Genomic DNA, 11,109 nt, shown 5'->3' with positions numbered 1-11,109 from the left:
GCAAGCGTATCTAAGAGACACTTGGCTGTATTTTTCATAGCAAACAATATCAGTTGAAAGTTTGCACGTTATAAATAACTAACATTGGGGGCAACTAGGTGGTGCAGTGGATGAAGCACCGGCCCTGGAGTCAGGAGTACCTGGGTTCAAATCCGGTCTCAGACACTTAATAATTATCTAGCTGTGTGGCCTTGGGCAAGCCACTTAACCCCATTGCCTTACAAAAACCTTAAAAATAAATAAATAACATTTACATAGTATTTTTAGATTTATGAAGCTCTTAGTTAATCCTCATAATCCCATGAGATAGGTTTGTAAGTAGAAAGTGTCTTAAACAGCGTCATATAGCAGGCAAGAATAGGACAGGATGTAAATGCAGGTCTTCCTGACTATGTTCTATATTCACTGTATACTCTCTGCCACCTAGCTGCCTCTGTGTTATCTCATTAGATTTGAGAAATCAGCCCCACTTTACAAAGAAGAAAACTGAGGCTCCAAGAGGTTAAGCAACTTTCCTATGATTTCATAGGCAGCTAGGTGGTACAGTGGAAAGAACAGTGGGCTTGGAATCAGGAAAATGCATCTTCATGAGTTCAAAACTGACTTCAGACATTAACTGTATGACCCTGCTTGCCTCAGTTTCTTCAATCTGTCAAATGAGCCTGGAGAAGAAAATGACAAGCCATTCCAGCATCTCTGCCAAGACAATTCCTTCTTTTTTTTTCTTTTTTTTTTTAGGTTTTTTGCAAGGCAAATGGGGTTAAGTGGCTTGCCCAAGGCCACACAGCTAGGTAATTATTAAGTGTCTGAGATCGAATTTGAACCCAGGTACTCCTGACTCCAGGGCTGGTGCTTTATCCACTACGCCACCTAGCTGCCCCCCAAGACAATTCCAAATAGATCATGAAGAATTGAAAACTAAAATGACAACAACAACAAATGATTAGCAAGTGTCCACAGCAGAAATCAAATCCAGGTCTTCTGCCTCAGATTTCAGTGCCTTTTTATTATAGCACACTGATTCACACAATAAACCAAAAAATTTTTTCAATTAAAGATCCCTAGAACAAGGAGTAATGCATTCAAGTCCTAGAACAGAGAATCGACTTGCTAAAGGAATAGAATCCTTCAGCAAAATACTCATTAACATTGATTGAGTGCCTACTGTGTGCTTTGTTAGGCACTAGGGAAAGAACTGGACACAGCCCAACACAAATTTTGTAGAAAGGAAACAAGAATCACTTTTCTTAGTACTAGATTCAAGCAGTTCTAGGAATTCAACAGATATTTTATATGACTTTTTTCAATTTCATGCTAGTTTTTTTCTCCCTTTTTTATTTTTTTCCCAATTACATGCAAAGATAATTTTAAACATTCATCCTTTTGCAAACTTTGAGTTTCACATTTTTCTACCATTCTCTTTTTCCTCCCCCCTCCCCATGGAAGAAATCTGATATAAATTGTACATGAAGAATCATGTTTAAGATATTTCCATATTAGGCATGTTGTGAAAGAAGAATTAGAACTGGGGGGGGGGGGAGAGATTATGAGAGAGAAAGAAACAACAGAAAAGAAGTTTTTAAAAGTGAAATAGTATATCTACTTTGCTCCAAATTCAGAATTCATAGTTTGTTCTCTGTATATGTATGGCATTTTCCATAATAAGTCTCTCAGGACTGTCCTTAATCACTGAACTGCTGAGATCATAGTAAATCATCTCACAATGTTGCTGTTCATGTGTATAATGGTCTCCTGGTTCTACTCACTAGGATTTTTTCCTCTAAGTGTAGACACTAAAGCTTCTAGAAAAGAAGGAGGTGGGGAACTCTAGCTTATATACCCTCTTTTTATTTTAATTATTTTATTTGTTTTTCCAACTACATGCAATGTTGATTTTTACCAATCATTTTTTTGGGCAAGGTTTTGAGTTTTACATTTTTCTCCCTCTTTTTCTTCCCTACCCCTCCCCTTGACAGGAAGCACTCTGATAAGGCTCCACATTTATAACCACACTAACTATAGATCCATATTGATCATATTGCACCCCTTTGATAGCCACCAGGACAACTCACTACAGCTTTCTCCAGTTCAAATAAGTTATATCTTCTTTTTTCCCATGGATTCATTTATCAAAAAATTCAGATCTTATGGAGTCTGCAATGCCTCTCTTCCAAGGCAACTGTAGTTCTGTGTTGGACTAACAATTGCTGATCAAGGACAATCATTGCTGATCAAGTGGTATGTAGCAGATATATAGTCCAGTCACAAAAAGATACCAACAGGGTTCTCCTGGCCCCAAATCCATGACTTTTCACATCTAATCACTTTATCTAAAGCCAAAATGTCAAGACATGGGGTTTAGATTTCCTCAACGGTGATTTAGCTGAATTCTCCCCTTCTGCCATTGGTAAGTTACTGCTGGAAACCTTTATTTTAAGGAAAGCCCCAGACCAGTCAGCTCTCCTCTAGAGTAGATCTTGCCACCAAGCTTCCTCCCTGCTTTCAACTTCCTTTTATTTATTGTCTAACTCCAGCAGAATGGAAGATCCTTGAGGGCAAGGATTGAATTGTCTTTTTTTTTTTTGCTTGATTTTGTATCTCTAATACTTTAAAAACTTCATAAATTTCTCTATACTTGACTTGCCCAAGGTTGCCAGGTAGGAACTGGCAGAATCAGAAATGATTGCCTTGCCTGGTTACTCTCATTTGCACAGCTTTCCTCAAGGCTGATGGTGGGGAGATTGTAACTCAAAATGGATACCCAGCTTTGTAAGAAATGTCATAATTCTACAAGTAGGAAATTAATCCAAGGGAGATTATTCCATGGTTTAGAAGATGCAAAAAAAGTCTCTGAGTCATATTTGGTAAAGCAAACCTTGACAAAGCTACAGAGGAAAAGGAGGAATGTATTAGTTATGACAGGAAAGAGAGGAATCCCAAAGGAAGGATAAGACCTCTTCTCCAAGCGAAGGGCCATACAGATTGCTATCAATGGAAAATGGAGAGAAAAAAGAATTTTTTGACTCCTCATTTTTCTTCTGTTTTTCCAACCAAAGAGAATGAATCTTTGGGTTAGAAGAGACAGAGCAAAGATGGTGGCTAAGACATAATAATAAGAGTTGACGTTGATGAACTTTAGGACTAGAGGAATACAGGTTACAGAATGAATTAGCTAAGGAACAATAATGATGAACGATAAAGATACTTCAGGATTGGAGAAGGGCAAATGAATTAATTTTTCAAAGTTAAAAAAAAAGAAAAGAAAAAACAGTCTGCTCACTATAGGTCAGTTAAACAGACATCAGTTCCCAGCAAAATTCCAGGAGGTGTTCATGTTTTTCCCCCCCTACAGTTTTAATTACTCTTTCACAACATGACTAATATGATATTTTAAACATGATTGTACAAGTACATGTACAACCCATATAAGATGATCCTCCGCCATGGGAAAGGAGGAGGAAAGGAAAGGTGATAGGAAAATGTGGAACTCATTGAAAAAAAGATGAATGTAGAAAACTATCTTTGCATGAAATTGGAAAAAATAAATTAAATTTAAAAATTCTCACTAAAGAGATGGCTAACAAATGTCATTCATTCACTCACTCAAAAAACATTTCTAAGCACTTACTATATGCTAAACACCGGGGTTATAAAAAGATAGTTCTTGCCTTTAACAAGCTTAGAGCCTAAAGTCAGGAAAAGTCAATTGGATTAACTTCAATTTCATTTTTTTTAATGAGGCTATTAGACTAGGGGGTTGGGGAAATGGGGAAGGGAATAAACATTTATATAACTCCTACTATTTGTCAGACATTGTTCTTTACAAATATCTCACCATGTGAGATAGATGTTGTTATCTCCATTTTACATTTAAGGAAACTGAGGTCTTCCTGGTTCCAGACAAAACTCCCTCTCCACTGCAGTGCCTAGCTATAGAGTATATGTGGGGCGGGGGGGACCTCAGGGTATTGGACTTGGAGGCAGGAAGGTCAAAATTCAGATCTGGTCTCAGACATTTACTCTTTGTCTAAGTGACTGGGCCAGACACTCTGTCTGCTTCCATCTTCTCATCCTGCCTCCATCCCAGGATTGTTAGGAGGATAAAATAAAATTGTGATAGGTTGTCCCCAGATGACAGAAGGTACAATCTAAGAAATTCTTTTCCCAGTCTCACACACATCTACTACTCCCTCCTCCAAATCAAGTTTATTAGATTACCCCAGGGACCAATAAACAAATCAATTCAGTACCTAGGTTTTTATATGTGTACACATATGTATGTATGCAAATGTAGATATATTATATATAAATATTATGTATAATTGCATATATGGGTATATATAATATAGATATATAATTATATGTGTATGTGCCTATTTGTATGTATAAATACACATGTGTGTATATGGACATATATATATATATAATATATATATCATCTTCTATCTACTCTGTATCTCACCCTATTAGACTGTGAGACTGAAAGCAAGTATAGTCTTTCTTTTTATCCCCAGTTAAGTACACTGCCTAGCACAGAAGGGCACTTAGGGGCAGCTAGGTGGTATGGTGGATAGAGTACCAGTTCTGGAGTCAAGAGGACCTGAGTTCAAATCTGCTCGGACACTTGATACTTATTAGCTGTGTGACCTTGGGCAAGTCACTTAACCCCATCTATCACCTTCCAAAAAAACAAAAAAACAACAAAAATGTTTGTTAACTGATCAACTTCATGGAAGGTGTGCAAACTTTAAAGCACAATATATTATTAGCTACTATTAATATATGAGTCAATAATGGAATACAGCAATCAAAAATCTAAATACCATCTTTAAGCTGCATTCAGAAAGCATCACATCCAGGGCTATGATGCTGGCAGGTCTGATAGATTCTGCCCCAGGAAGACCTCAGTTCTGGAGCATGCCATTTTAGGAAGGGCATTGGCAATCTGGAAAGAGCTCAGAGGAAAGTGAGCAGGATGGTGAAGGAATGTGAGATAGATGAGAATTGGTTCTCTAGTCAAAGAAGACATACAACAGAGAATAGAACATACCATCTTGCCTTCGAGACTATGAAGGTCTGTCATGTTCAAGAGAGATTTGACTTGATCCAAGAAGCAGAGCTAAGAAATGATTAGTGGACATTGAAAAGAAGCAAATTAGGGCAACTATTCAGATGCTACTGAAGCGCACTGGTGTGCTTGGGTTGCTCTCTGCCTGAGCTCTTACATAGAGGCTGAATGATCATTTGTCACATGAATTATAGGAGGGCTTCTTTTTCTGGTACTGGTTCAACTACACGCCTTCCAAAATCCCTTCCAACGGTGAGAATCGATAACTCTGAGATTCCACAGCCTTATTTTAAACATGCCCAATAAGGAGCCATAATAAGAAAAATATACCTTTTGTTGAAATTTTTAAATTCTCTAAGATCACACATGAAACAGAGAGACCCACAACAAGTCCTGGTAAGTTCTAAAATGATATCTTCCAAGACCACACTCCAAAGGTTCCAAAAGGACACTCAAGATGGAAGGTTTTGGCAAAGCATCCTGCTGCATATTTAAAGGTGGCCAAGAGACACTGCTGCATGCCTTGAGATGGCTACCAGCCACCATGATGAGTGCTCCGGAAAATTCCAATGACGTTTCTGGGTAGCTGGGTTATAGGGGCAGCTCTCACTTCTCTCCACACCCAAATATGACAGGAAAAGAGAACAGCAGCATAGAAAAGCAATCTAAAGTAGTCTCTAAGATTAACAGAGAAAAATACCTAACACACACACACACACACACACACACACACACACACACACACACACAGACGCACTGTCTCTCTCTCTCTCTCTCTCTCTCTCTCTCTCTCTCTCTCTCTCTCTCTGGTTATAAATATGCCTATTTTTTCCAATCAATGATAACACTTATAATTTAGTTGCGAAGATGAGACAAACACCTAAAAAATTAAATAGCAATATTAGAAGATAGTATAAAAGATGTTATCAGATGGTATATGATTGCTGTTGATGTCGAATCATTTTGTATGATTGCATTTGGGATTTTCTTTTAAAGAGACTGTAGTGTTTTGCCATTTTCTTCTCCAACCCATTTTACAAAAAAAAAAGGGTAAAAGACTTGCTCAGAGTCACACATCTAGTAAGTGTCCGAGGTCAGATTTGACTCAGGTCTTCCTGACTCCAGACACGGGGTTGCCTAGCTGCCCAATCGTTCCATTAAAATGCTAGTTGATAGTAATTCACACTAAGAATGAAACTATCTCTCAAGGAATGGTACAGACATTAGAGTGCAGGTCTCTCAGGGACAATTTTTAACTTTCTTTGTATCTCCTACATTTAACACAGTATCTAGCACATAGTAAGCCCTTAAAATATTTATTGATTAGCAGAAGAGTTCAGGGAAGGAAGAGATCATTGAAGTCTAGAGTGCTCAAAGACGCTATCTTGGAAAGACCTGAAAAAATGGGCAGGTTTCAGATCAGTGGAGAAAGAACTAGCAGGAGAGGAGAAGATAGAAATGAGAAAAAAAATGAGGAAAATAAATATTTATTTAGTGCCTAACATGTATCAGGCCCTGGGCCATGAGCTTTATAAATATTATTTCATTTGAGTCTCACAATATAGGATGAACTGGTTATTGCTAACCCATTTTACAGTTGAGGAAACTGAGGCAAAGGATAAATGACTCACTCAGAGCCATACAAGCAATAAATATCTGAGGTTGAATTTGAACTCTGGTCTTCCTTAAGGTCCAGCTGTCCACTAGCTGACACTTAGATGGGATTCCAGGAAACATTAAAAGTATGAGCAAAAACTGGTCATATTCAATCAAATAATAATGTTTGTCCACCATTCTCAAAGAAGACCATGATATCAGGGAGGTGATGTCATGACAAGCACATAATTGGATTTGAGTGAGGGGGGTCTGTGCTAGGTCACCAGCCTCAACTTTCTCCTCCAGAGCCATCTAGGTCCAGTGACCAGATATGAATCAGGACCATTGGAGATGGCCCTGGATTCAAGACAATAAGGGTTAAATGTCACATGGCAAGCAAGAGGCAAGTGTCTAAGGTCAGATTCGAACTCCTGTCCTCTGACTTCAAGGCCAGATATTCAAAGCCACTGAGTAGACCATTCTAACGAGAGCACAGTAAACAAGCAAGGTGTACATAGGGATTTAGGCAGGGACAGATAAATGGAATTGCATACGAGAGGGCTTTGTGGTTCCTAGGAAATCATGTGCTCTTTGAGCTCAAAGCTCTGGTAGAGGTCTTTTTAATTATTACTGTTATTGTAGAGAATTTAAGGAACAGAGACCACTCCCAAGTTTAAAGGGAGAGTACCGGATATTTGACATGCTTCCACATAGGAAGTCAGCAGAGACCACGTTCTACTGGCATTCTTTCCTGTAATGCTCATATTCCACTCACATTCCAGCTACAAAAGAGAGAACAGGGTGGGGATTCATGCTCATCTTTCAAAGAGGCCTCAAAAAGTGGGGGGGAAGGGGAAAAGGGTGGAAGAAAAACCACATTCTTTGGGAGTGTCCTTGGTGGTCTGAGGCGATCACACAGCCTCTGCCCAGATGGGTCTGGAAAGGATTGGAGAGCTTCCAGGAATTCAATTCAAGTCAGAATAATAGGGAGCAAGGTCAATGAAAAAAGATTCCTCCCCATGATCTTGGCTCTTCTCATTCCCCCAACAAGATTTCCCTTATTCTCATCTCCCTGACCCACAAATACTGCACAGCATCTTCAAATGGAAGTCTGGTTCTAATCCAAGAATCGATCTGTAGGTCTGGCTGTTGACCACATAGCCCAAAAAATGCCCTGGCTGTTCTTTTCAACCCTTCCTAGTCTTGTTTATCTTTAAGCTGACAAGCATCCACTGGCTTTTGGCAGCAAATGAGAAAGAGAGGGGTTGTTTTGTATGTTTTTTGAGGAGAAGAGGAAAGATTTGACTCTGCCTTCCACAATGAGGGATCTACCCTCCTCAGTCATATCAATTATGCTAGGACTCTGAGCCTGGTGAGTATGAGTCAGTATTCTGAGCTGTATTTCTTAGTCTTTGGACAAAGGAATTTCTAAATGTCACAGTAAGAGCTTTTGAAAAAGCAGTGTGGCTTAAAACATAGAGACAGAAATCTGGGTAGCAGTGTGAATATGGTCTAGGATCATATATGCTTTCAATTCCCAAATAGAGAAAATAGATTTGACAGTTTCTATTCTAGCTACCTCACAGGACTCTTCTGAGACTCAAATGAAATAATCGATGCATAGAAAGTGTTCTGCATTAATATAAATTATATATGTGTCAGAGAGGCAGGATGACATAATGGACAGATGAACTTGTAGACAAGGAAAATCTGAGACTGAATCTTTGCCTCTAACACATAGACCCTGAGCAAGTCAGTTAAATCACTCTTAGTACTCTAGGCAAGTCTCTAACATTTTATACTTCAGAATCAAATTGTTCAACCACAGAAATGTATGTGGTTTTATCAGTGCAAATGACATTAAAGAAGAGGGCTTACCATCTACTTGGCTGCTGCACCCTAAGGAACACTGGATCTTTCCATTGTGTTACTGCCAGTACTAGAATGTGAGCTCCTTGAGAGCAGGTGCTGTCTCCATCTGTATCCCTAGCATCTAAACTATATTGTGTCTGCACAAAGTAGGTGCTTAATAATTCATTCATTTAAAAAAGGAGTTTACTCAAAGAAGACCAGGACATCAGAGAGGTGATGTCATGACCTGAGAATTCCCTATACTAAACTCAATGTCATTTACTATTTCTAAAGATTTGGAGAATTTGATTCAAAGTATGTCTAACCAATATATTCCCCTGCACTTTTGTGAAAATTACAAGATTTCTAAGATCAAAGATTTAGAGCTGGAAGGTACCATGAAGATCATCTCTTTCAACACTCTCATTTTACAGAAGAGGAAATTAAAATTCCAGGGAAGGTCATGACTTTCTTTGGTCACATAGATAGTAAGTGACAGAGGTGAGATTTGAACCAAGATTCCTTAGACTCCAAAATCAGGGCTCTTCTCTCTCCAACTCTCTCTCTCTCTCTCTCTCTCTCTCTCTCTCTCTCTCTCTCTCTCTCTCTCTCTCTCTCTCTCTCTCTCTCCTCAAAGGACTAAACAGTATTACTGAAGAAAGAGGCAAAAATAACAACACAAGACCATAAATAAGTGAAAAAATCAAAAGTTTACCCAATAGTTAGCAAGACAAGTACAGAAATTTTAACAAATTTTATGCAGAAATTAGGACCTGAATCAGGTCCTGAAGACTGAGTAGTATTTGGTTTGTTAATAAAAGACATTATAGTAAAAAAAGAAAATCAGCATGGATAGGGTCACAGAGACAGTTAAACATGGTTTGGGAAGAAGGCAGTGAATTTGGAATTTGACTTGACTAGGAGCGAAACTTTCATGAAAGGGAGTTATCAAAGATAAGATTGAATGAGTGGGGTGGGGTTGGATCAGAGTATCAGCCTGAGGAGTTTGAACTTTAAGAACAATAACTTTATTCCTATCAGAAATGAGGAGTCATCAAAGGATTCTGAGTTGAGGGAGACTTGATGAGAGTGTAACCATTTTTTCAGTTATATCAGGGTTTTCTGGGCAAAGATACTAGAGCGGGTTTTCCATTTTCTTCTCCAGCTCATTTTACAAGTGAGGAAACTGAGGCAAAAAGGATTGAGTGACTTGACCAGGGGTCACAGCTAACTGATTCCAGGCCTGGCACTATATCTACTGTGCCATTCTTCCTTGAGGAAAATAGTAATAGAGTAACATATGAAATAGTGGTTAGAGTTAAGAAAACCTGAGTTAGAATCCTAATTCTAAGAATTCCTCACTATGTTCCTGGGTAAGTCAAGTAACCTCTATTTACTTCAGGCAACTTTCTGGGACATATTTATCATGTTATGAATAGATTGGGATCCTACATAAATAGCAATATGAATCTAAAAGTCTTATGTACATATCAGGAGTGGCCAGGCAAGCTCTCAAACAAAAATTTGGGGGAACAACTACTTCAAGGGTTCAGGGAAAGGACAAGAAGTCAATGAAGAAGTTAAAGAAAGAACAGTAAAGCAAGTCCACTCTAACAAGGTCGTCTGATCATCCAGTCTTTGTTTAACCAACTTGAGAAGAAATCCACTATATCCCAAAGTAGTTTATGATGAATTAAATCTAGTCTGTTTTTTTAATCAGTACCAGATATCTTTCATGATGGCTGCTTCATAGTATAGTTGGAAGTCTCTGTAAGTGCTACTCTCCCTTCATTCCTATATTTTTTTCCATTTTCCCCCTTATTAATCTAGATTATTTTTGTCAAGTGAGTTTTGCAAATTGTTTTTTCAAGTTCTATAAAGAATCCTCTTGGTGATTTGATTGGTACAGCATTAAAAGTATAAACTAACTTTGGTAGCATTGTCATTTTTATTATATCGCCATGGTTTAGCCATGAATAATGTATGTTCCTCCAGTCATTTAAGTTGTTCTTTATTTCTTTAAGGAGTACTTTGTAATTAAATCTATACAAGTCTTTTTTGGGTGATTTGATCCCCAGATATTTTATATGTGTTTTGTAATTATTTGGAATAGGATTTCTTATTTTATTTCTTCTTCTTGGTTTTTTATTTTTATATAAAAATGCTGTTGATTTTTGATAGTTTGTTTTAGAACTTGCAATTTCATTAACACTATTGTCTCAATCAGTATCTTGCTACTTCCCAAGGGTTTTCCAAATATTCCATCATTTCATCAGTAACTAGGGATAGTCTTAATTCCTCTTTGCCTGTCTTTATGTCTTAAATTATTTTCTCTTGTCTTATTACTTTCCTAGCATTTCCAGAACTGCATCAAATAATAGTGGAGAAAGGGGGCATTATTTCATTTTGAGTCAGTTCTAATAGTTAGGGAATTTTTCTTTAAGTGAAATCTGAATTTGTTTCTTTTCAACCTCTACTATTTGCTCCTACTTCTGCCCTTTAGAGACAAGCAAAACAAATATAATCCCTCTTCCGTGTATGATAACCCTTCAAAGTAACAATTTGCCAGCATTCAGTACAGTGCCTCAGATACA

The sequence above is a fragment of the Macrotis lagotis genome, chromosome 5 (genome assembly GCF_037893015.1).
Source record: "Macrotis lagotis isolate mMagLag1 chromosome 5, bilby.v1.9.chrom.fasta, whole genome shotgun sequence".
NCBI lineage: Eukaryota > Metazoa > Chordata > Mammalia > Peramelemorphia > Peramelidae > Macrotis > Macrotis lagotis.
Note: the sequence above shows the minus strand (reverse complement) of the source record.